The sequence below is a fragment of the Balaenoptera acutorostrata genome, chromosome X (assembly GCF_949987535.1).
Source record: "Balaenoptera acutorostrata chromosome X, mBalAcu1.1, whole genome shotgun sequence".
NCBI classification, from domain to species: domain Eukaryota; kingdom Metazoa; phylum Chordata; class Mammalia; order Artiodactyla; family Balaenopteridae; genus Balaenoptera; species Balaenoptera acutorostrata.
The window spans coordinates 53,289,903-53,314,422 of record NC_080085.1 but is presented as its reverse complement, the minus strand read 5'-3'; the positions used below and the strand labels follow the sequence as shown (position 1 = coordinate 53,314,422).

The window sequence follows — 24,520 nt, the reverse complement described above, 5'->3', positions numbered from 1 at the left end:
GCAAAGAAGTGTGCCAGAACATTAAGAAACGACTGAGTGGGGTAACTGTGAATTTTTTACTTCTTTACACGTCTTTATTTTTCAAACTTTACTCAAAACAGATTATGACATTTATATTTACCAGATTTAAGCAAGTATAAAAACTAAAAATATAAAAAAAACACTGGGTTTGGTTTCCAAGTTAATGTTAAAGTATCTTTCGAAGTTGTCTTTAAATCTATTTTTAAGTAAATAACATGTCTTATATGGTCCAGGAAACAATGTGAGCTTCTGGGAAGATAGAAGATTCCATTTAATTTACTTAACATTTTTTGATTGTCTATTCTGTTCCAATTATTGTATCAGATGATAACTGATCTATATGGTCTTTGGAATATTTTTATCTTTAATTTATTTAAATAATAAGAATGTGTTTAATGATAGGCATATGTTCTTGATAATTATAATGCTAAATCAGGACCCAAATAATATGTATATATTTATATTATCTTCTTCTGTGTAAATTTTTCAGTTTATACAGAACCCTGCATACAGTTTGATTCCACTTTTATAAAACATTATGTGTATATCTGTAGGTGGAAAACCTATAAGAAGAAAATGAAAGGAAATATCCCAAAATGATAACAATGGTTAACTTGGAATTGTTTGATTACTTATTTCATTTGTTTTTACCAATAATTCATTTTTTACAATTTTTATATAAACTTTAAATTTTAGAACAGTTTTAGATTTACAGAATTATTACAAAGATGGTACAAAGTGTCCCTGTATACCTCGTACCCAGTTTTCCCTATTATTAGCATCTTACATTCATATGATACATTTGTCCCACTTAATGAACCAATGCTGATACATTATTATTAACTAAAGTCTATACTTTCTTCAGATTTCCTCACTTTTTCCCTAATATCTTCTCTCTCTTCAAGGATCCCATCTAGAATACCACATTACATTTAGCAGTCATGTCTCCTTAAGCTCCTCTTGGCTGTGACAGTTTTCAGACTTTCCCTGTTTTTGATAAACTTGGCAGTTTTCAGGAGTACTGGTTCGGGCATTTTGTAGAATTTCCCTCAGTTGTGATTTACCTAATGATTTTGTCATAAATAGACTGAGGGAGTGCATTTTTTTGGAGGAAGAACACAGAATACTTATTAAATAATATCAAGGGTACATACTATCAACATGACTTACCACTATTGATGTTGACTTTGATCATTTGGGATGAATAGTGTTTGTCAGGTCTGTCCACTGTGAAGTTACTGTTTTTCTTTTGGAAGAAAAATCACTATATATAGCCTGCACTTACAGAGTAGAGAGTTATACTCCCACTACTTGAGGGTTAAGTAGTACATAAATTATTTGGAATTCTTTTTTAAGGGAGATTCATCTCCTTCATTTGTTTTTAGTCAGTTATTAATATCAGTTTGGATTCATGGATAATTATTTCATGTTTTGTGTAATAGTCCAATACTGCATTATTAATTTATTTGTTCAAATTGTTCCAGCTTTGGCCATTCAGAGCTTTTTCAATCGGCTCCTGTGCCCCTTTGACATACTGCCATCAAAGTTTTGAGCAATCCCTTACTTTCTGGCACATCAAGGAGGAGGAGTATGGGCTGCACATAATAACTTTCATCCAAAGAGTGGAGTATGGAACAGGAGAAAAAAGAGGAACTATATTGTGGAGAAACCTGACAAACACTAATTAGCTTTGTAATAAAGGTCAATATCAACAGTGACACCATGTTAATAGTATGTACCTTTGATGTGATGTAATGAAAATGGAATTCAATTTCTTTGGTCTTCCTCACCAAAACCTATTATCCCACTCTAGTCATAAGAAAAAAGAATCATTAGACACATAGAGAGTTATTCTACAACATCCTACAATATGCCTGACTAATATTCCTTGAAACTATTAAACTCACCAAAAACATTATAAGTCCGAGAAACTGTCAAAACAAAGAGGAGCCTAAGGAGACATGATAACTAGACGTAATGTGATATCCAGTGTAGGATCTTGGAACAGAAAAATGATATTGGGGAAAAACTGAGGAAGTCTGAGTAAAGTGTCTGTTTCATTTAATAACACTGTATCAATTTTGGTTCATTAAGTGTGACAAATGTGCTGTAATAATATGGAAAATTGATGTGGAGGTTATGGGAACTGTCTCTACTATATTTGCAACTTTTATATAAATTAAATATATCCTGAAATGAAAACATTTATAAGCTAATCAATTGGGCATATTTTTGGGGTCTTTTTCTGAGGTCTCTCTTCTAATCCATTGATTTATGCATATATCCCTCCAACAATACCACACAGTCTTGATTACTGTTGCAGTGTAGTAAACTTTTTTAAACTGCATTAACATTGGTTTATAATATTATATGTTTATATGTGTACAACATTATATTTCAACTTCTGTGTGCACTATAGTGTGCTTACCACCAAAGGGTTAGTTTTAATCTGTCACCATACAGTTGACGCCCTTTACCCATTTTGACCTTTTCTATCCATTACTCTCTGGCAGCCAATTTGTTCTCTGTATCTGTATGTTTGTTTTTGCTTGGTTTGTTCATTTATTATGTTTTACTTTTAGAGTTTTTTTATTCCACATTTGTGAAATCATATGGTATTTGTCTTTCTCCATCTGACTTATTTCACTTAGCATAATAACCTCAAGTTCCATCCATGTCTTCACAAATGGCAAGACTTCATCTTCTTTAATGACTGAGTAGTATTCCATTATAAATATATACCATATCTTCTTTATCCATTCATCTATGGATGAACACTTAGGTTGTTTCCATATCTTGGCTATTAAAAATAATGTTGTGATGAACATAGGCATGCATATATCATATTGAACTAGTGTTCTTGTATTCTTTGGATAAATAAAGAGAAGTGGAATACCTGGACCGTATGGTACTTCTACTCTTAAATTTTTGAGGATTCTCCACACTGTTTTTCATAATTGCTGAAACAATTTACATTTCCATCAAAAGTGTATGAGGGTTACCTTTGCTCCACAACCTCTCCAATGCTTGTTGTTTCTTGCCTTTTTGATAACAGCCGTTCACACAGCATGAGGTGATAACTCATTGGTTTTGATCTGCATTTCCCTAATAATTAGTGATGTTGAACTTTTCAAGTGCCTGTTGGCCATATGTATGTATTCTTTGAGAAAACGTCTACTCAACTGTTTTGTTCATATATTGATTGATTGATTGATTGATTGATTTGGGCTGTGTTGGGTCTTCATTGCTGCCTGCAGGCTTTCTCTAATTGGGGCGAGCAGGGGCTACTCTTCATTGCAGTGATCAGGGTTCTCATTGCACTGGCTTTTCTTGTTGCGGAGCACAGACTCTAGGTGCACAGGCTTCAGTACTTGCAGCACATGGGCTCAGCACTTGTGGCTCGTGCACTCTAGAGCACAGGCTCAGTAGTTGTGGCACACGGGCTTTGTTGCTCTGTGGCATGTGGGATCTTCCCAGACAAGGGATCGAACCTGTATCCCCTGCATTGGCAGGTGGATTCTTAACCGCTGCACCACCAGGGATGCCCTTCTTTCTTTCCTTCTTCCTTCCTTGCTCCTTCCTTTCTTTCTTTCTTTCTCTCTTTTTTCTTAACATCTTTAGTGGAGTATAATTGCTTTACAACGTTGTGTTAGTTTCTGCTGTATAACAAAGTGAAAGTGAAGCAGCTATATGTATACATATATCCCTATATCCCCTCCTTCTTGCATCTTCCTCCCACCCTCCCTATCTCACCCCTCTAGGTGGTCACAAAACACCCAGCTGATCTCCCTGTGCTATGCAGCTGCTTCCCACTAGCTATCTATTTTACATTTGGTAGTGTACATATGTCAATGCTACTCTCTCACTTCATCTCAGCTTACACTTCACCATCCCTGTATCCTCAAGACCTTTCTCTATGTCTGCGTCTTTATTACTGTCCTGCCCATAGGTTCATCAAAACCATTTTTTTTTAGATTCCAAATATATGTGTTAGCATACGGTATTTGTTTTTCTCTTTCTGACTTAGTTCACTTTGTATGACAGACTCTAGATCCATCCACCTCACTACAAATAACTCAATTTCGTTTCTCTTTATGGCTGAGTAATATTCTATTCTATATATGTGCCACATCTTCTTTATCCATTCATCTGTCGATGGACACTTAGGTTGCTTCCATGTCCTGGCTATTGTAAATAGTGCTGCAATGAATATTGTGGTACATGACCCTTTTTGAATTATGGGTTTCTCAGGGTATATGCTCAGTAGTGGAATTGATGGGTCATATATGGTAGTTCTATTTTTAATTTTTTAAGGAACCTGCATACTGTTCTCCATAGTGTCTGTATCAATTTATATTCCCACCAACACTGAAAGAGGGTTCCCTTTTCTCCACACCCTCTCCAGCATTTATTGTTTCTAGATTTCTTGATGATGGCCATTCTGACCAGTGTGAGGTGATAACTAATTGTTGTTTTGATTTGCATTTATCTAAGAATTAGTCATTAGTGATGGTAAATTAGAGCATCTTTTCATGTGTTTGTTGGCAATCTGTATATCTTCTTTGCAGAAGTGTCTACTTAGGTCTTCTGAAGATTTTTGGATTGGGTTGTTTGTGTTTTAGGTATTGAGCTGCATGAGCTGCTTGCATATTTTGGAGATTAATCATTTGTCAGTTGCTTTGTTTGCAGATATTTTCTACCATTCTGAGGGTTGCTTCTTCATCTTGTTTGTGGTTTCCTTTGCTGTGCAAAAGCTTTTAAGTTTCATTAGGTCCCATTTGTTTATTTTTGTTTTTCTTTCCATTTCTGTAGGAGGTGGGTCAAAAAGGATCTTGCTATGATTTATGTCAAAGAGTGTTCTTCTTATGTTTTCCTCTAAGAGGTTTATAGTGTCTGGCTTTACCTTTAGGTCTTTAATCCATTTTGAGTTTATTTTTGTGTATGGTGTTAAGAAGTGTTCTAATTTCATTCTTTTACATATAGCTGTCCAGTTTTCCCAGGACCACTTATTGAAGAGACTATCTTTTCTCCATTGTATATTCTTGCCTCCTTTATCAAAAATAAGGTGACCATATGTGCATGAGTTTCTCCCTGAGCTTTCTACCCTGCTCAATTGATCTTATTTCTATTTGTGTGCCAGTACTATACTCTCTTGATTACTTTAGCTTTGTAGCATAGTTTGAAGCCAGGGAGCCTGATTCTTCCAGCTCTGTTTTTCTTTCTCAAGATTGCTTTGGCTATTCGGGGTCTTTTTTGTTTCCATACAAATTGTGAATTTTTTTCTTCTAGTTCTGTGAAAAATGCCATTGGTAGTTTGATAGGGATTGCATTGAATTTGTAGATTTCTTTTGGTAGTGTAGTTATTTTCACAATGTTAATTATTCTAATCAAAGGACATGGTATATCTCTCCATCTTATTGTGTCGTCTTTAATTTCTTTCAACAGTGTCTTTTAGTTTCCTGCATACAGGTCTTTTGTCTCCTTAGGTAGGTTCATTCCTAGGTATTTTATTCTTTTTGTTACAATGGTAAATGGGAGTGTTTCCTTAATTTCTCTTTCAGATTTTTCATTGTTAGTGTATAGAAGTGCAAGAGATTTCTGTTCATTAATTAATCCTGCTACTTTACCAAATTCATTGATTAGCCTTTATAGTTTTCTGGTAGCATCTTTAGGATTCTCTATGTAGAATACCACGTCATCTGCAAACAGTGACAGTTTTACTTCTTCTTTTCCAATTTAAGTCCCTTTTATTTCTTTTTCTCCTCGGATTGCTGTAGCTAAAACTTCCAAAATTATGTTGAATAGTACTGGTGAGAGTGGGCAACCTTGTCTTGTTCCTGATCTTAGAGGAAATGGTTTCCATTGTTCACCATTGAGAACAATGTTGGATGTGTGTTTGTCATATATGACCTTTATTAAGTTGAGGTAGGTTCCCTCTATGCCTACTTTTTGGAGTGTTTTTAATCATAAATTGGTGTTGAATTTTTTCAAAAGCTTTTTCTGCCTCTATTGAGAAGATCATATGGTCTTTCTCCTTCAATTTGTTAATATGGTGTATCACATTGATTGATTTGCATATATTGAAGAATCGTTGCATTCCTGGGATAAACCTCACTTGATGATGGTGTATGATCCATTTAATGTTCTTCTGGATTCTGTTTGCTAGTCTTTTGTTGAAGTTTTTTGCATCTATGTTCATCAGTGATATTGGTCTGTAGTTTTCTTTATTCATGACATCTTTTCTGTTGGTATCAGGGTGATGGTGGCCTTTTAGAATGAGTTTGGGAGTGCTCCCCCCTCTGGTATGTTTTGGAAGAGTTTGAGAAGGATAGGTGTTAGATCGTCTCTAAATGTTTGATAGAATTCACCTGTGAAGCCATCTGGTCCTGGGCTTTTATTTGCTGGAAGATTTTTAATCACAGTTTCAATTTCAGTGCTTGTGATTGGTCTGTTTATATTTTCTATTTCTTCCTGCTTCAGTCTCGGAAGGTTGTGCTTTTCTAAGTATTTGTCCATTTTACTGGCATATAGTTACTTGTAGTCATCTCTCATGATCCTTTGTATTTCTGCAGTGTCAGTTATTACTTCTCCTTTTTCATTGCTAATTCTGTTGACTTGAGTCTTCTCCTTTTTTTCTTGGTGAGTCTGGCTAATGGTTTGTCAATTTTGTTTATCTTCTCAAAGAGCCAGCTTTTAGTTTTATTGATATTTCATATTGTTTACTTCCGTTTTTTTTCCATTTATTTCTGATCAGATCTTTATGATTTCTTTCCTTCTGCTAACTTTCAGGGTTTTTTGTTCTTCTATCTCTAAATGCTTTAGGGGTAAGTTTAGGTTGCTTATTTGAAATTTTTCTTGTTTCTTGAGGTAGGATTCGATTGCTATAAACTTCCCTCTCAGAACTGCTATTGCTGCATCCCATAGGTTTTGGGTTGTCGTGTTTTTACTGTCATTTGTTTCTAGGGATTTTTTGATTTCCTCTTTGCTTTCTTCAGTGATCTCTTGGTTATGTAGTGGCATATTGGTTAACCTCCATGTGTTTGTATTTTTTACATGTTTCTTCCTGTAATTGATATCTTGTCTCATAGTGTTGTTGTCAGAAAAGATACTTGATATGATTTCAAGTTTCTTAAATTTACCAAGGCTTGATTTGTATCCCAAGATATGATCTATCCTGGGGAATGTTCCATGAGCACTTGAGAAGAAAGTGTATTCTGTTTTTTTTTTTGAATGGAATGTCCTATAAATATCAATTAAGTCCATCTTGTTTAATGTGTCTTTTGAAGCTTGTGTTTCTTTATTTATTTTCATTTTGGATGATTGGTCCATTGGTGAAAGTGGGGTGTTAAAGTTCCCTACTATTTTTTGTGTTACTGTCAATTTCCCCTTTCATGGCTGTTAGCATTTGCCTTATATATTGAGGTGCTCCTTTATGGGGTGCATGTATATTTACAATTGCTATATCTTCTTCTTGGATTGATCCCTTGATCATTATGTAGTGTCCTTCTTTGTCTCTTGTAATAGTCTTTATTTTAAAGTCTATTTTGTCTGATATGAGAATTGCTACTCCAGCTTTCTTTTGATTTCCATTTGCATGGAATAACTTTTTCCATACCCTCACTTTCAGTGTGTATGTGTCCCTAAGTCTGAAGTGGGTCTCTTGTAGACAGCATATATATGGGTCTTGTTTTTGTTTCCATTCAGGCAGTCTGTGTCTTTTTGTTGGCACATTTAATCCATTTACATTTAAGTTAGTTATACATATGTATGTTCCTATTACCATTTTATTAATTGTTTTGGGTTTATTATTGTAGGTCTTTTCCTTCTCTTGTGTTTCCTGCCTAGAGAAGTTACTTTAGCATTTGTTGTAAAGCTGGTTTAGTGGTACTGAATTCTCTTAACTTTTGCTTGTCTGTAAAGGTTTTAATTTGTCTGTCAAATCTGAATGAGATCGTTGCTGGGTAGAGTAATCTTGGTTGTAGGTTTTCCCCTTTCATCACTTTAAATATGTCCTGCCACTCCCTTCTGGCTTGCAGAGTTTCTGCTGAAAGATCAGCTGTTAACCTTATGGAGATTCCCTTGTATGTTATTTGTTGCTTTTCCCTTGCTGCTTGTAATATTTTTTCTTCATAATTAATTTTTGATAGTTTGATTAATATGTGTCTTGGCATGTTTCTCTTTGGATTTATCATGTTTGGGATTCTCTGTGCTTCCTGGACCAGATTATTTCCTTTCCCATGGTAGGGAAATTTTCACCTATAATCTCTTCAAATATTTTATCACACCCTTTCTTATTCTGGGACCCCTATTATTGAAATGTTGTTGCATTTAATGTTGTCCCACAGGTCTATGAGACTGTCTTCAGTTCTTTTTATTCTTTTTTCTTTATTCTGCCCTGCTGTAGTTATTTCCAGTATTTTATCTTCCAAGTCACTTATCAGTTCTTCTCTCTCAGTTATTCCACTATTGATTCCTTCTAGAGAATTTTAATTTTCTTTTATTGTGTTATTTATCGTTTGTTTGCTTTTTAATTCTTCTAGGTGTTATTTATCATTTGTTTGCTCTTTAAACGTTTCTTGTACTTTCTCCATTCTATTTCCAAGGTTTTGTATCATCTTTACTATCATTACTCTGAATTCTTTTTCAGGTAGACTGTCTGTTTCCTCTTCATTTGTTTGCTCTGGTGGGTTTTTACCTTGTTTCTTCATCTACTGCATATTTCTTTGTCTTATGATTTTTGTTAACTTATTTGTTTGGGTTGTCCTTTTCGCAGGCTGCATATTCGCACTTCCCATTGTTTTTGGTGTCTGCCCCCACTGGGTAATGTTGGTTCAGTGGCTTGTGTAGGCTTCCTGGTGGAGGGGACTAGTGCCTTTGTTTTAGTGGTTGGGGCTGGATCATATCTTTCTGGTTGGCAGGGCCAAGTCCGGCAGTGTGTTGGGGTGTCTGTGAACTTAGTGTGATTCTAGGCAGCTTCTCTGCTAATGGGTCGGGTTGTGTTCCTGTCTTGCTATTTGTTTGACATGGGGCTTCCAGCAGTAGAGTTTGCTGGCTGTTGGGTGGAGCTGGGTCTTAGTGTTGAGGAGGAGATGTTTGGGACAGCTCTTGCTGATTGGTACTTTGTGGGGCCAGGAAGTCTCTGGTGGTCCAACATCCTGAACTCAGCTCACCCACTTCAGAGGCTCAGGCCTGAACCAGGTTGGAGAACCAAGACCCTGTCAGCCACATGGCTCAGAAGAAAAGGGAGAAAGAAAGAAAACATGGAAAAAATATTAAAATAAAAAAATAGTAATAAAAAATAAGAGAGCAACCAAACCAATAAACAAATCCACCAGTGATAGCAAGCACTAAATTCTAAATGAAATGAACACAAAAATCAGAAACAAATCAGTTGCAGACAGCAAACCCCAAGTCTACAGTTGCTCCCATAGTCCACCACCTAAATTTCGGGATTATTAGTTGTCTATTAAGGAATTCCACATATGCAGGGTACATGAAGTTGATTGTGGGGATTTACTCCCCTGCTCCTGAGGCTGCAGGGAGAAATTTCCCTTTGTCTTCTTTCTTTGCACAGCTCCTGGGGTTCAGCTTTGGTTTTGGCCCCACCTCTGCATGTATGTCTCCTTCAGGCATCTGTTACCTGCCGAGACAGGAGGGGGTTAAAGCCACGGCTGATTATGGCACTCTTGCTCACTCAGGCCGACAGGGAGAGGGGATATTATAGTCATAATTGGAATTCGTGGCAAGCCTGCAGCAGCAGAGGCCAGCATGATGTTGCAACAGCCTGAGGCATGCCATGTGTTCTCCTGGGGAGGTTGCCCCTGTATCACAGGACCCTGGCAGTGGTGGGCTGCACAGGCTTCCAGGGAGGGTGTATGGATAGTGACCTGCTCTTGCACACAGGATTCTTGGTGGCAGCAGCAGCAGCGTTAGCTCATTTAGGTGGTGCTCTGCCTTCTGTGGGCACACGGGCATGGAATCCCCTCTCCTCACGCACCCTGAAACAATGGTCTCTTGCCTCTTCAGCAGGTCCAGACATTTTCCTGGACTCTCTCCTGGCTAGCTGTGTCACACTAGTCCCCTCAGACTGTCTTCATGCAGCCACCCACAGTCCTCTCCCTGGGATCTGACCTCCGAAACCCGAGCCTCAGCTCCCAGCCCCCTCCTGCTCCAGTAGGTGAGCAGACAAGCCTCTCAGGTTGGTGAGTGCTGGTCAGCACTGATCCTCTGTGCGGGAATCTCTCCACTTTGCCCTCTGCACCCCTGTTGCTGCACTCTACTCCATGGCTCCAAAGCTTTCCCCACGCCACACCCCGTCTCCACCAGTGAAGGGGCTTCTTAGTGTGTGGAAACTTTTCCTCTTTCACAGCTCCCTCCCAGAGGTGCAGGTCCTATTCCTACTCTTTTGCCTCTGTTTTTTCTTTTTTCTTTTGCCCTACCCAGGTATGTGGGGATTTTCTTGCCTTTTGGGAAGTCTGAGGTCTTCTGCCAGCATTCAGTAGGTGTTCTGTAGGAGTTGTTCCGCATGCAGGTGTATTATTCATGTATTTTTGGGAAAGAAGGTGATCTCTATGTCTTACTCCTCTGCCATTTTGAAGGTCTCCCCCTCTGTTCATATTTTAATTGAGGTTTGTTTGTTGTTGTTGAGTTGTATGACTTCATAGAATTTGGATATCACACTGTTATGAGATATATGATTTGCAAATATCTTCTCCCATTCTATAGCTATCTTTACATTTTGTTGACGGTTGCCTCTGCTGGGCAGAAGCTGTTCAGGTTGCTGGAGTCCCATTTGTTTATTTTTGCTTTTGTGTCCCCTGACTGTGGAAACATATCTAGAAATATATTGCTAAATCTGAAGTCAAAGAGCATGCTGCCTATGCTTTCTTCTAGTTTTATAGTGTCAGGTTTTACTTTGAAGTCTTTAACCCATTTTGAGTTGATTCTTACTTGATTTTTGTGTGTGGTGTGAGATAATTGTCTAGTTTCACACTTGTGCATGTGGCAGTCCAATTTTCCCAACACCAGTATTTAAGAGACTATCCTTTCTCTATTGTATGTTCTTTGCTCCTTAGGCATAAATGCATTGTCCATATATGGGTGGTTTTGTTTCTGTCCTCTCAATTCTGTTCCATTGATCTCTGTGTCTGTTGTTCTGCCAATACCATGCAGTTTTGATTGCTATAGTTTTGTAATATCATTTGAAATCAGAGAGTGTGATGCCTCCAGCTTTGTTCTTTTTTCTCAAGATTGCTTTGGCTATTCGGAGTCTTCTGTGATTCTGCCTAAGTTTTAAGACTTTTTGTTCTATTTCTGTGAAAAATATCAGTGGGATTTTGATAGGGATTGCACTGAATCTGTATATTGCTTTGGGTAATATAGACATCTTGACAATGTTAAGTCTTCCAGTACTTAAGCATGAGATATATTTCTTTGTATCTTCTTCAATTTCTTTCAATAATGTCTTGTAGATTTAAAGTATGGGTCTTTTTCACCTCTATTTCATTTATTTCCATTCTGATCTTTATTATTTCCTTCATTCTACTGACTTTGGGCTTCATTTTTTCTTCTTTTTCTACTTACTTTAGGTGTAAAGTGAGATTGTTTATTAGGGATTTTTCTTGTTTCTGGTTGTAGGTTTGCAACTTTCCTTAGTACTGTTTTTGCTGCATCCCATAGATTTTGGTATGCTGTATTTTCATTTTTTTTTTGAGTAGTTTTTAATTTCTTCTTTGATTTCCTTGTTGACTCAATATTGTTCAGTAACATGTTGTTCAGTCTCTACATATTTGTGATTTTTCCAGCTTTCTTCTTCTAGTTGTTTTCTAGTATCATACCATTGTGATCAGAAAAGATGCTTGATACGATTTTAATCTTGTTTTATGTGTCCCAACGTATGGCCTACACTTGAGAATGTTCCATTTTCACTTGAGAAGAATATTATTCTACTGCATTGGATGGAATGTTCTGTAGAAATCCGTCTAGTCCCTCTAGTCTAATGTTTCCTTTAAGGCCACTGTTTCCTTGTTTACTTTCTGTCTAGATGTTGTATCTATTGATGTAAGTGTAGTGTTAATGTCCTCTACTATTATTGTGTAGCAGTCAGTTTCTCCCTTTGGGTCTGTTAATAATTGCTCTTTATACTTTGATGCTCTTATGTGAGGTTCATATATATTAATAACTCTTATGTCTTCTTGGTGAATTGTCCTCTTTATTGTTATATAACGTCCACTTTATTTCTTGTTACCTTTTTTGGGCTGGAAGTCTGTATTGTCTGATATGAGTATGGCTATACCCACTTCCTTTTGATTGCCGTTTACTGTGAGTATCAGCTTTCATCCCTTCACTTTGAGTCTTTGTTTGTTTTTAGAACTGAGCTGTGCCTCCTGGAGGCAAAGTATAGTTGGGTCTAGCCACTCCGTGTTTTTTGATTGCTTAATTTAAACCATTTACATTTAAGGTGATTATTGATAAATAAGGACTCAGTACTGCCATTTTAACTTTTGTTTTCTTGTTTCTCCATTGTTTCTTTTCCTTGTGTTTTGTCTACCATTTTAGTTTAGTAGTTTTGTGGTGTTCTCATTTCCTCTTTTTTATGTTTTTTTGTCTCTGCTTTAGCTTTATGTTTTGTTTCTATAAAATGTCTCATAGACAAAATTGCCCTTTTTTTGCTGACAGTATCTTAACTTCATTTTCCTATATGGGTTCTGTCCTTTTCCCCTTCCACTTTTATGCTTTTGGTGTCTCAAATTGTCCTTTTTGATATTGTGAATTTGTTCAAAAATTGAAAGAGCTCAAGTTATTTTTACAACTTTTTTCCCTTTAACCTTTGTGATATTATTAAGTATTTAACAACCTATTCTGACATAGAGTTGCAATTTTCTGATTTTCTCTGTCCATTTATAACCTTATACAGGGTTTTGTGTACTTCTTCCTTTTCATTTCAGATAGAAGAGCTCCTTTCAACATTTCTTGTAAGGAAGGTTTTGTGTTGATGAATTCCCTCAGCTTTTGTTTGTCTTGGAAAGCCTCATTTCTCCATATCTGAGTGACAACTTTGCTGGATAGGTACTCTTGGCTGACAGTTTTTATCTTTTAATATTTTGAGTATGTCCTTCCACTTTTCCAGGCCTGTAGAGTTTCTGCTGAGAAATCTTCTGATAACCTAGTGGGGTTCCTTTGTAGGTTATCATTTTTCCCCCTGGCTGCCTTTAAAATTCTTTCTTGGCCACTGACTTTTGACAGTTTCAGTATGTGTCTTGGAAAATGGTCTTTTTTTGTTAAGGTAATATGGTGTCATTTTAGCTTCATAGAATTTTATATCCAGTTTCTTCTCCAGGTTTGAGAAGTTCTCAACAAATATTTCTTAAAATATACTCTCTGTTCCCTTCTGCCTCTCTTCTACTTCTGGGCTACCCATTATTGTAATGTTGCTCTTCCTAATAGAGGGAGATATTTCTTGCAGAATTTCTTTATATTTTCAGGTCTAAATTCTCTGTCCTCTTCTACCTGTTCTAGATTTCTATCTTAGAGTTTGCTAATTTTCTTTTCCATTTGGTTTGCTCCATTTCCATTTTTTTCTAATGCATTCTCCATTTCATTTTTGGAGTTTGTCAGCTCGAGAATTTGTTTCTTTTTTTTTTTTTTAGAGTTTTAATATCTTTGTTAAAGTGTTCCTTTTGTTCATTAATTTTATTCCTGATCTCATTGAACTGCCTTTCAGAATCTTGAAGTTCACTGAATTTCTTCATCACAGTTATTTTGAATTCTCTATCAGTTAGATCACAATAAAGTAACTTTAACTTTGGTTTCTGGAGAATCGTCATGTCTTTTTGTTATACTGTGGTTCTCAATAGTGCTTGATGATGTGTTCCTATGTCAGGTCATTGGAAGTAGTTAGTACCTTTTCTCTTTAGGTAAAGTTTTTTTTTTTCCTTTTTGACTTGATTGTAATGATTCAACAGGTTAGAAATTAGAGGTCTTTTTGTTTGTTTTCTGGTATGTTGCACTATAGCACAAGTTTTTGGTTTTTCTTACCTGAGCTGCTTTTGGTTATATTTGCAAAGTGGCACTTTCCACCCTCCCCCAACTCTGTCAGAGATGTTGCCTGGTGGCGCCCTCATTGTCAGTGCTTGTGAATTCAGCATTGTTGGTGCTTTGCTACTGCTGGTGTTGCTGATATCACTGCTGGGGGCACTGGGATGGTGGGAACTTTCAAAACATTTGGAGCCTCCTGAGTCATAGGCTCTGCTGCCATGAGGGGAGAGGAAGGGTGGGTGGAATCTGAGTTTGTGGGTATGTCTGCTGTGTTTGGGGTTGCCAAATTTGTGGGTGCTACTCCTGAAGGCAAGGTTAGGCAGTATTGTGGGCACTTTTTTGACTGGAGGGATGGACTTGCAGGCCCTGTTGCTGCTGACTGGCTCCTTGTGGCTGTTGGCACTGCTGTGGCTGTGAGGTTAGAGTCATGTGTGCTCTCTTTCCAGATGCTACTGGGTTTCCTGGGGCTTCAGGCTCAGCCACCATGCCCAGGGGTCTGGGATCACAGACACCCATTTTGCTCTTCCTCTGGTTCTGCCTCCTCTATGTGTTCTAGTTCACAAGCCTCTAGATGTACAGATGTGTGGAATTCTCCAGCGTCCTGATGTGTTGGGCAAAGGCACCTTTGTTGAGTTATGGATGTTTTATTGGATGTAGACTGAAGGGGAGAGACAAAGAGTGCATCATTACCCTGTTATAGTGACATCACTCACAGTAAATTAATATCAAGGAAAAATATCTTGTAATTTGTTCTCTTTTTCCAAAATTAGTTTACCTATTTCATTTACTTGGCATTTCTAATAACTTTGAGAATAATGTCTATAACTACAAAGCTCTTGCTGGGATTTTGATAGGAATTGCATTAAATCTGTATTCATATTTTTATTATGTTGATCTTTCAATCCATAAACATGGTGTCTTTCAATTTATTTAGATATTCTTTGATTTTTCTCATCACCATGTTTTCATTTTTAGCATACAAGTCCTGCACATGTTTTGTTAGATTTATACCTAAGTATTTCATTTTATTGAACAATCATAAATTGCATTGTATATTTAGTATCATTCCCCATTGCTAGCATATAGAAATAGAATTCTTCTTTATTATCTTTATTCTGCAATCTTTTGAATTCATTTATTTGTTCAAGGAGACTTTTTTCTTCATAGACACTTTTGGATTTTCTGTGTAGACAATTTTGTTATCTATGAATAGTGATGGTTTTCTTTTTTTATTGATCTGTATTACATTGTTTACTTTTGTTATTTTATCATAGTAGCTCGAACTTCCAGCACTAAGCATTTAGCATTTCACTATTAAGTATAATACTAGTGTAGGTTTTTTGTATGTGCTCTTTATCAACTTATCAATAGTTCATCTCTATTCCTATTTTTCTGTGAGTTTATCCTAAAACTGAGTTGACATTTGTCAGATGATTTATCTACATTGATTGATATGATTATGTGATATTTAGAGTTTGCTCTGTTAATATGGTTTATTACATTGATTACTTTTAAAATATTTGTACTCCTGGAATAGACCACATTTTGTCCTGGTGTGTAATTGTTTTTATATATTTGTGCATTTTAGTTTCTAATATTTTGTTAAGAATTTTTGTGCTTAAATTCATAAGGGATATTTGTGTGTAATAATCTTTTTAAATATTTTCTTTGCCCAGTTTTGTTATTAGACATTACTAGCTTCAAAAATAGAATGGGAAGTATTCTTTCTTCTTTTTTTTTTTCTGAAGGAGATGGCTTAGAATTTATTTTAATTAATTTTTATATATTTGGTAGAATTCTCTGAAACCATATGGATGTGGAAATTTCTTGTTAGAGAGTTTTTAAATTACAAAGTCAAGTTCCATAATAGTTAAGGGATATTAAAATTATGTATTTCATTTTAGATGGCTAGTGGTAGTTTGTATTTTTTCTACAAATTGTACCATTACACATAAGTTGTTAAATTTATCTGTGTAGTTGCTTATAATTTTATTACCCGATTGTCTGTAATATGTGTAGTGATAACTGCTTTTCATTCCTGATATTTATTTGTTTTAATTTTTGTCAATCTTGCTAGAGATTTGTCTATTTTATTGATTTTTTTCAAAGAAACAGTTTTTTCTTTTATTGATTCACTCCTTTTAAAATTTCATTAATTTTCTGTTCTTATCTTTATTTCCTTCTTCATACTTGTTTTGTATGGTATTTTCTTCTAGTTTCTTGAGGTGGGAATTCACATTATTGGTTTGAAATTGTTTCTCTTTTTTTATGCATATATTTAGTACTCTAAATATCCCTCTTATCACTGCTTTAACTGTGTCAAACAAGTTTTGGTATGTTGTATTTTCATTTTTATTTAGTTCAGTACATTTTTTAGTTCCCTTGTGATTTAATGATTGACCCATGCATTATTTAGAAGTGTGTTGTTTAGTGTTTAAGTATAAGTTGATATTCCTATTATTCTTCTGTATTTAACTTCCAATTTGATGCCATAGCCTTCGGAGGATACACTTTGTATGATTTCAGTTCATTTAAAATTTTGGAATTTGTTCACGTGTACGTGATATAGACCATATTGATTATCGAGTTTCCTGGATATTTGCAAAGAATCTATATTCTGCTGGAGTTTGAATGCTAAACAAATAGTAAAATTGCATTGTCTGATGATGTTGAGTTCTTCTATAGCCTTCCTGGTTTTCTATGCCTTTCTATCAACTGTTAAGTTAGTTTAGCAGTGTTGAATTATCCACTGTAATTGTAGATTGTTCATTTCTCCCTTATGTTTTGTAAATTTTTGTCACTTATTTTGCAGTGACAAAATATTCTATTGATGAGAACATAAACATATATGATTATTTTGTCTTCTTGGTGGATTGACCCCTTTATCTTTATAACATCTCCCTTTTGGTCTCTGGTTATTTTCTTTCCTTTGAAATCTAGTATATCTGATACTAATGTAGCCACTTCTGCTAATTTTTCAGTTTTTACTATTTCTTTTTTTTTTAATATAAGTATAATTGATTTGCAATATTATATTTGTCTCAGGTGTACAACAAAGTGATACAATATTTTTATAGATTATAACCTATTTAAAGTTATTACAAAATAATTGCTATATTTCCCTGTACTTTACAATATATCCTTGATGCTTATTTATTTTATACATAATAGCTGGTATCTCTCTCTGTCCCTCTCTTTTTCTCTTTTCAGGCATGCTTGTGGAATGTGGGATCTTAGCTCCTGGACCAGGGATCAAACCCATGCTCCCTGCATTGGGAGCGTGGAGTCTTAACAACTAGACCACCAGGGAAGCCCCAGCTTGTATCTCTTAACTCCCTACTTCTATATTGCTCCATACCCATCCATCTCCCTGCTGGTAACCATCAGCTTGTTCTTTTTTTTTTTAACATCTTTATTGAAGTATAATTGCTTTACAATGGTGTGTTAGTTTCTGCTTTATAACAAAGTAAATCAGTTATACATATACATATGTTCCCATATCTCTTCCCTCTTGCATCTCCCTCCCTCCCACCCTCCCATTCCCACCCCTCTAGGTGGTCACAAAGCACCGAGCTGATCTCCCTGTGCTATGGGGCTCCTTCCCACTAGCTATCTATTTTACATTTGGTAGTGTATATATGTCCATGACACTCTCTCACCCTGTCACATCTCACCCCTCCCCCTCCCCATATCCTCAAGTCCATTCTATAGTAGGTCTGTGTCTTTATTCCCATCTTGCCACTAGGTTCTTCATGACCTTTTTTTTTTTCCTTAGATTCCATATATATGTGTTAGCATGCTGTATTTGTTTTTCTCTTTCTGACTTACTTCACTCTGTATGACAGTATCTAACTCCATCCACCTCATTACAAATACCTCCATCTCATTTCTTTTTATGGCTGAGTAATATTCCATTGTATATATGTGCCACATCTTCTTTATCCATTCATCCAATGATGGACATTTAGGTTGCTTCCATGTCCTGGCTATTGTAAATAGAGCTGCAATGAACATTTTGGTACATGACTCTTTTTGAACTATGGTTTTCTCAGGGTATATGCCCAGTAGTGGGATTGCTGGGTCATATGGTAGTTCTATTTGTAGTTTTTAAAGGAACCTCCATACTGTTCTCCATAGTGGCTGTATCAATTTACATTCCCACCAAGAGTGCAAGAGTGTTCCCTTTCCTCCACACACTCTCCAGCATTTATTGTTTCTAGATTTTTTGATGATGGCCATTCTGACCGGTGTGAGATGATATCTCATTGTAGTTTTATTTGCTTTTCTCTAATGATTAATGATGTTGAGCATTCTTTCATGTGTCTGTTGGCAATCTGTATATCTTCTTTGGAGAAATGTCTATTTAGGTCTTATGCCCATTTTTGGATTGGGTTGTTCGTTTTTTTGTTATTGAGCTGCATGAGCTGCTTGTAAATCTTGGAGATTAATCCTTTGTCAGTTGCTTCATTTGCAAATATTTTCTCCCATTCTGAGGGTTGTCCTTTGGTCTTGTTTATGGTTTCCTTTGTTGTGCAAAAGCTTTTAAGTTTCATTAGGTCCCATTTGTTTATTTGTGTTCTTATTTCCATTGCTCTAGGAGCTGGGTCAAAAAGAATCTTGCTGTGATGTATGTCATAGAGTGTTCTGCCTATGTTTTCCTCTAAGAGTTTGATAGTGTCTGGCCTTACACTTAGGTCTTTAATCCATTTTGAGTTTATTTTTGTGCATGGTGTCAGGGAGTGTTCTAATTTCATACTTTTACATGTATCTGTCCACTTTTCCCAGCACCACTTATTGAAGAGGCTGTCTTTTCTCCAGTGTATATGCTTGCCTCCTTTATCAAAGATAAGGTGACCATATGTGCGTGGGTTTATCTCTGGGCATTCTATCCTGTTCCATTGATCTATATTTCTGTTTTTGTGCCAGTACCACACTGTCTTGATTACTGTAGCTTTGTAATATAGTCTGAAGTCAGGGAGCCTGATTCCTCCAGCTCCATTTTTCGTTCTCAAGATTGCTTTGGCTATTCGGGGTCTTTTGTGTTTCCATACACATTGTGAAATTTTTTGTTCTAGGTCTGTGAAAAATGCCAGTGGTAGTTTGATAGGGATTGCATTGAATCTGTAGATTGCTTTGGGTAGTAGAGTCATTTTCACAATGTTGATTCTTCCAATCCAAGAACATGGTATATCTCTCCATCTATTTGTATCATCTTTAATTTATTTCATCAGTGTCTTATAATTTTCTGCATACAGGTCTTTTGTCTCCTTAGGTAGGTTTATTCCTAGATATTTTATTCTTTTAGTTGCAAAGGTAAACGGGAGTGTTTTCTTAATTTCACTTTCAGATTTTTCGTTATTAGTGTATAGAAATGCAAGAGATTTCTGTGCATTAATTTTGTATCCTGCTACTTTACCAAATTCATTGATTAGCTCTAGGAGTTTTCTGGTAGCATCTTTAGGATTCTCTATGTATAGTATCATGTCATCTGCAAACAGTAACAGCTTTACTTCTTCTTTTCCGATTTGGATTCCTTTTATTTCTTTTTCTTCTCTGATCGCTGGGGCTAACACTTCCAAAACTATGTTAAATAATAGTGGTGAGAGTGGGCCACCTTGTCTTGTTCCTGATCTTAGTGGAAATGGTTTCAGTTTTTCACCATTGAGGGCAATGTTGGCTGTGGGTTTGTCATATATGGCCTTTATTATGTTGAGGAAAGTTCCCTCTATGCCTACTTTCTGCAGGGCTTTTATCATAAATGGGTGTTGAATTTTGTTGAAAGCTTTCTCTCCATCTATTGAGATGATCATATAGCTTTTCTCCTTCAATATGTTAATATGGTGTATCACTTTGATTGATTTGCGTATATTGAAGAATCCTTGCATTCCTGCAATAAACCCCACTTGATCATGGTGTATGATCCTTTTAATGTGCTGTTGGATTCTGTTTACTAGTATTTTGTTGATGATTTTTGCATCTATATTCATCAGTAATATTGGCCTGTAGTTTTCTTTCTTTGTGACATCTTTGTCTGGTTTTGGTATCAGGGTGATGGTGGCCTCGTAGAATGAGTTTGGGAGTGTTCCTCCCTCTGCAATATTTTGGAAGAGTTTGAGAAGGATAGGTGTTAGCTCTTCTCTAAATGTTTCATAGAATTCACCTGTGAAGCCATGTGGCCCTGGGCTTTTGTTTGTTGGAAGATTTTAAATCATAGTTTCAATTTCAGTGCTTGTGACTGGTCTGTTCATATTTTCTATTTCTTCCTGGTTCAGTCTCGGCAGGTTGTGCATTTCTAAGAATCTGTCCATTTCTTCCAGGTTGTCCATTTTATTGGCATACAGTTGCTTGTAGTAATCTCTCATGATCTTTTGTATTTCTGCAGTGTCAGTGGTTACTTCTCCTTTTTCATTTCTAATTCTGTTGATTTGAATCTTCTCCCTTTTTCTCTTGATGAGTCTGGCTAATGGTTTGTCAATTTTGTTTATCTTCTCAAAGAACCAGCTTTTAGTTTCATTGATTTTTGCTATTGTTTCCTTCATTTCTTTTTCATTTATTTCTGACCTGATCTTTATGATTTCTTTCCTTCTGCTAGCTTTGGCGTTTTTTTTTTCTTCTTTCTCTAATTGCTTTAGGTGCAAGGTAGGGTTGTTTATTCGGGATGTTTCCTGTTTCTTGAGGTAAGCTTGTATTGCTATAAACTTCCCTCTTAGCACTGCTTTTGCTGCGTCCCATAGGTTTTGGGTCGTCGTGTCTCCATTGTCATTTGTTTCTAGGTATTTTTTGATTTCCCCTTTGATTTTTTCCGTGATCACATCGTTATTAAGTAGTGTATTGTGTAACCTCCATGTGTTTGTATTTTTTACAGATCTTTTCCTGTAATTGATATCTAGTCTCATAGCGTTGTGGTCGGAAAAGATACTTGATATGTTTTCAATTTTCTTAAATTTACCTAGGCTTGATTCGTGACCCAAGATATGATCCATCCTGAAGAATGTTCCATGAGCACTGGAGAAAAATGTGTATTCTGTTGTTTTTGGGTGGAATGTCCTATAAATATCAATTAAGTCCATCTTGTTTAATGTATCATTTAAAGCTTGTGTTTCCTTATTTATTCTCATTTTGGATGATTGGCCCATTGGTGAAAGTGGGGTGTTAAAGTCCCCTACTATGATTGTGTTGCTGTCGTTTTCCCCTTTTATGGCTGTTAGTATTTGCCTTATGTATTGAGGTGCTCCTATGTTGGGTGCATAAATATTTACAATTGTTATACCTTCCTCTTGGATCAATCCCTTGATCATTATATAGTGTCCTTCCTTGTCTCTTGTAATAGTCTTTATTTTAAAGTCTATTTTGTCTGATATGAGAATTGCTACTCCAGCTTTCTTTTGATTTCCATTTGCATGGAATATCTTTTTCCATCCCCTCACTTTCAGTCTGTATGTGTCTCTAGGTCTGAAGTGGGCCTCTTGAAGACAGCATATATATGGGTCTTGTTTTTGTATCCATTCAGACCGTCTGTGTCTTTTGGTGGGAGCATTTAATCCATTTACATTCAAGGTAATTATCGATATGTATGTTCCTATTCCCATTTTCTTAAATGTTTTGGGTTTGTTATTGTAGGTGTTTTCCTTCTCTTGTGTTTCTTGCCTAGAGAAGTTCCTTTAGCATTTGTTGTAAAGCTGATTTGGTGGTGCTGAACTCTCTCAGCTTTTGCTTGTCTGTAAAGGTTTTAATTTCTCCATCACATCTGAATGAGATCCTTGCTGGGTAGAGTAATGTTGGTTGTAGGTTTTTCTCCTTCATCACTTTAAGTATATCCTGCCACTCCCTTCTGGCTTGCAGAGTTTCTGCTGAAAGGTCAGCTGTTAACCTTATGGGGATTCCCTTGTGTGTTATTTGTTGTTTTTCCCTTGCTGCTTTTAATATGTTTTCTTTATATTTTATTTTTGACAGTTTGATTAATATGTGTCTTGGCGTGTTTCTCCTTGGGTTTATCCTGTATGGGACTCTCTGTGCTTCCAGGACTTGATTAACTTTTTCCTTTCCCATATTAGGGAAGTTTTCAACTATAATCTCTTCAAATATTTTCTCAGTCCCTTTCTTTTTCTCTTCTTCTTCTGGGACCCCTATAATTCGAATGTTGGTGTGTTTAATGTTGTCCCAGAGGTCTCTGAGGTTGTCCTCAGTTCTTTTCATTCTTTTTTCTTTATCCTGCTCTGCAGTAGTTATTTCCATCATTTTATTTTCCAGGTCACTTATCCTTTCTTCTGCCTCACTTATTCTGCTATTGATCCTATCTAGAGTATTTTTAATTTCATTTATTGTGTTTTTCATCATTGCTTGGTTCCTCTTTAGTTCTTCTACATCCTTGTTAAATGTTTCTTGCATTTTGTCTATTCTATTTCCAAGATTTTGGATCATCCTTACTATCATTATTCTGAATTCTTTTTCAGGTAGACTACCTATTTCCTCTTGATTTGTAAGGCCTAGTGTATTTTGACCCTGCTCTTTCATCTGCTGTGTGTTTTTCTGTCATCTCATTTTGCTTATCTTACTGTGTTTGGGGTCTCCTTTTCACTGGCTGCAGGTTCGTAGTTCCCGTTGTTTTTGGTATCTGTCCTCAGTGGCTAAGGTTGGTTCAGTGTGTTGTGTAGGCTTCCTGGTGGAGGGAACTAGTGCCTGAGTTCTGGTGGATGAGGCTGGATCTTTTCTTTCTGGTGGGCACATCCACGTCTGGTGGTGTATTTTGGGGTGTCTGTGGCCTTATTATGATTTTAGGCAGCCTCTCTGCTAATGGATGGGGCTGTGTTCCTGTCTTGCTATTTGTTTGGCATAGGGTTTCCAGCACTGTAGCTTGCTGGTCGTTGAGTGAAGCTGGGTCTTGATGTTGAGATGGAGATCTCTGAGAGATTTTTGCCGTTTGGTATTATGTGGAGCTGGGAGGTCTCTTGTGGACCAATGTCCTGAAGTTGGCTCTCCCACCTCAGAGGCACGGCCCTGATGCCTGGCTGGAGCACCAAGAGCCTTTCATCCACACGGCTCAGAGTAAAAGGGAGAGAAAATAGAAAGAAAGAAAGAAAGAGGCTATAATATAGTGATGTAAAATAAAGCTATTATAAAGCAAAGCTATACAGACAAAATCTCACCCAGAAGCATATACATATACACTCACAAAAAAAGGAAAAGAGGAAAAATTAATATATCCTGCTCCCAAAGTCCACCTCCTGAATTTGGGATGATTCGTTGTCTATTCAGGTATTCAACAGATGCAGGCACATCAGGTTGTTTGTGGAGTTTTAATCCGCTGCTTCTGAGGCTGCTGGGAGAGATTTCCCTTTCTCTTCTTTGTTCGCCCAGCTCCCAGGGTTCAGCTTTGGATTTGGACCCGTCTCTGCATGTAGGTCGCCTGAGGGCGACTGTTCCTCGCCCAGACAGAACTGGGTTAAAGGAGCAGCTTCTTCGGGGGCTCTGGCTCACTCAGCCCGGGGAGAGGGAGGGGTACGGAGGAGGCGGGGCGAGCCTGCGGCATCAGAGTCCAGCATGACGTTGCACTAGCCTGAGGCACGCAGTGCGTTCTCCCGGGAAAGTTGTCCCCGCATCACTGGACCCTGGCAGTGGTGGGCTGCTCTGGCTCCTGGGAGGGGTGGTGTGGATAGTGATCTGTGCTTGCACACAGGCTTCTTGGTGGCGGCAGCAGCAGCCTTAGCATCTCACGCCCGTCTCAGGCCCATGCTGATAACCACAGCTTGCGCCCGGCTCTGGGGTCCGCGCTGTTAGCCATGGCTCGCGCCCATCTCTGGGGCCCACGCTGATCACCGCGGCTTGCGTCCGTCTCTGGAGTTCGTTTAGGCAGTGCTCTGCATCCCCTCTCCTTGCGCGCCGTGAAACAAAGAGGCAAGAAAACGTCTCTTGTCTCTTCGGCAGCTGCAGACTTTTTCCCGCTCTCCCACCCAGCCAGCTGTGGTGCGCTAACCCCTTCAGGCTGTGTTCACGCCGCCAACCCCAGTCCTCTCCCTGTGATCCGACCAAAGCCCAAGCCTCGGCCCCCAGCCCCACCTGCCCCAGCAGGTGATCAGACAAGCCTCTTGTGCTGGTGAGTGCTGCTTGGCACTGAGCCTCTGTGCGGGAGTCTCTCCGCTTTGCCCTCCGCACCCCTGTGGCTGTGCTCTTCTCCGTGGCTCCGAAGCTTCACCCCTCTGCCACCCGCAGTCTCTGCCCACGAAGGGACTTCCTAGTGCGTGGAAATCTTTCCTCCTTCACGGCTCCCTTCCACTGGTGCAGGTCCTGTCCCTATTCGTTTGTCTCTGTTATTTCATTTCTCTTTTGCCCTACTCAAGTACGTGGGAAGTTCTTGCCTTTTGGGAGGTCTGACATTTTCTGCCAGCGTTCAGTGGGTGTTCTGTAGGAGCAGTTCCACGTGTAGATGTATTTCTACTGTATCTGTGGGAAGGAAAGTGATCTC

General features: G+C 37.5%; 1 protein-coding gene across 2 annotated transcripts in view; it reads left to right on the top strand.

Annotated features, from left to right (window-relative positions):
* The window catches only part of SPIN4 (spindlin family member 4), a 230,652-nt gene that overhangs the window by 5,741 nt on the left and 200,391 nt on the right, over positions 1 to 24,520 (top strand). The gene's annotated exons all lie outside the window — the stretch shown is intronic.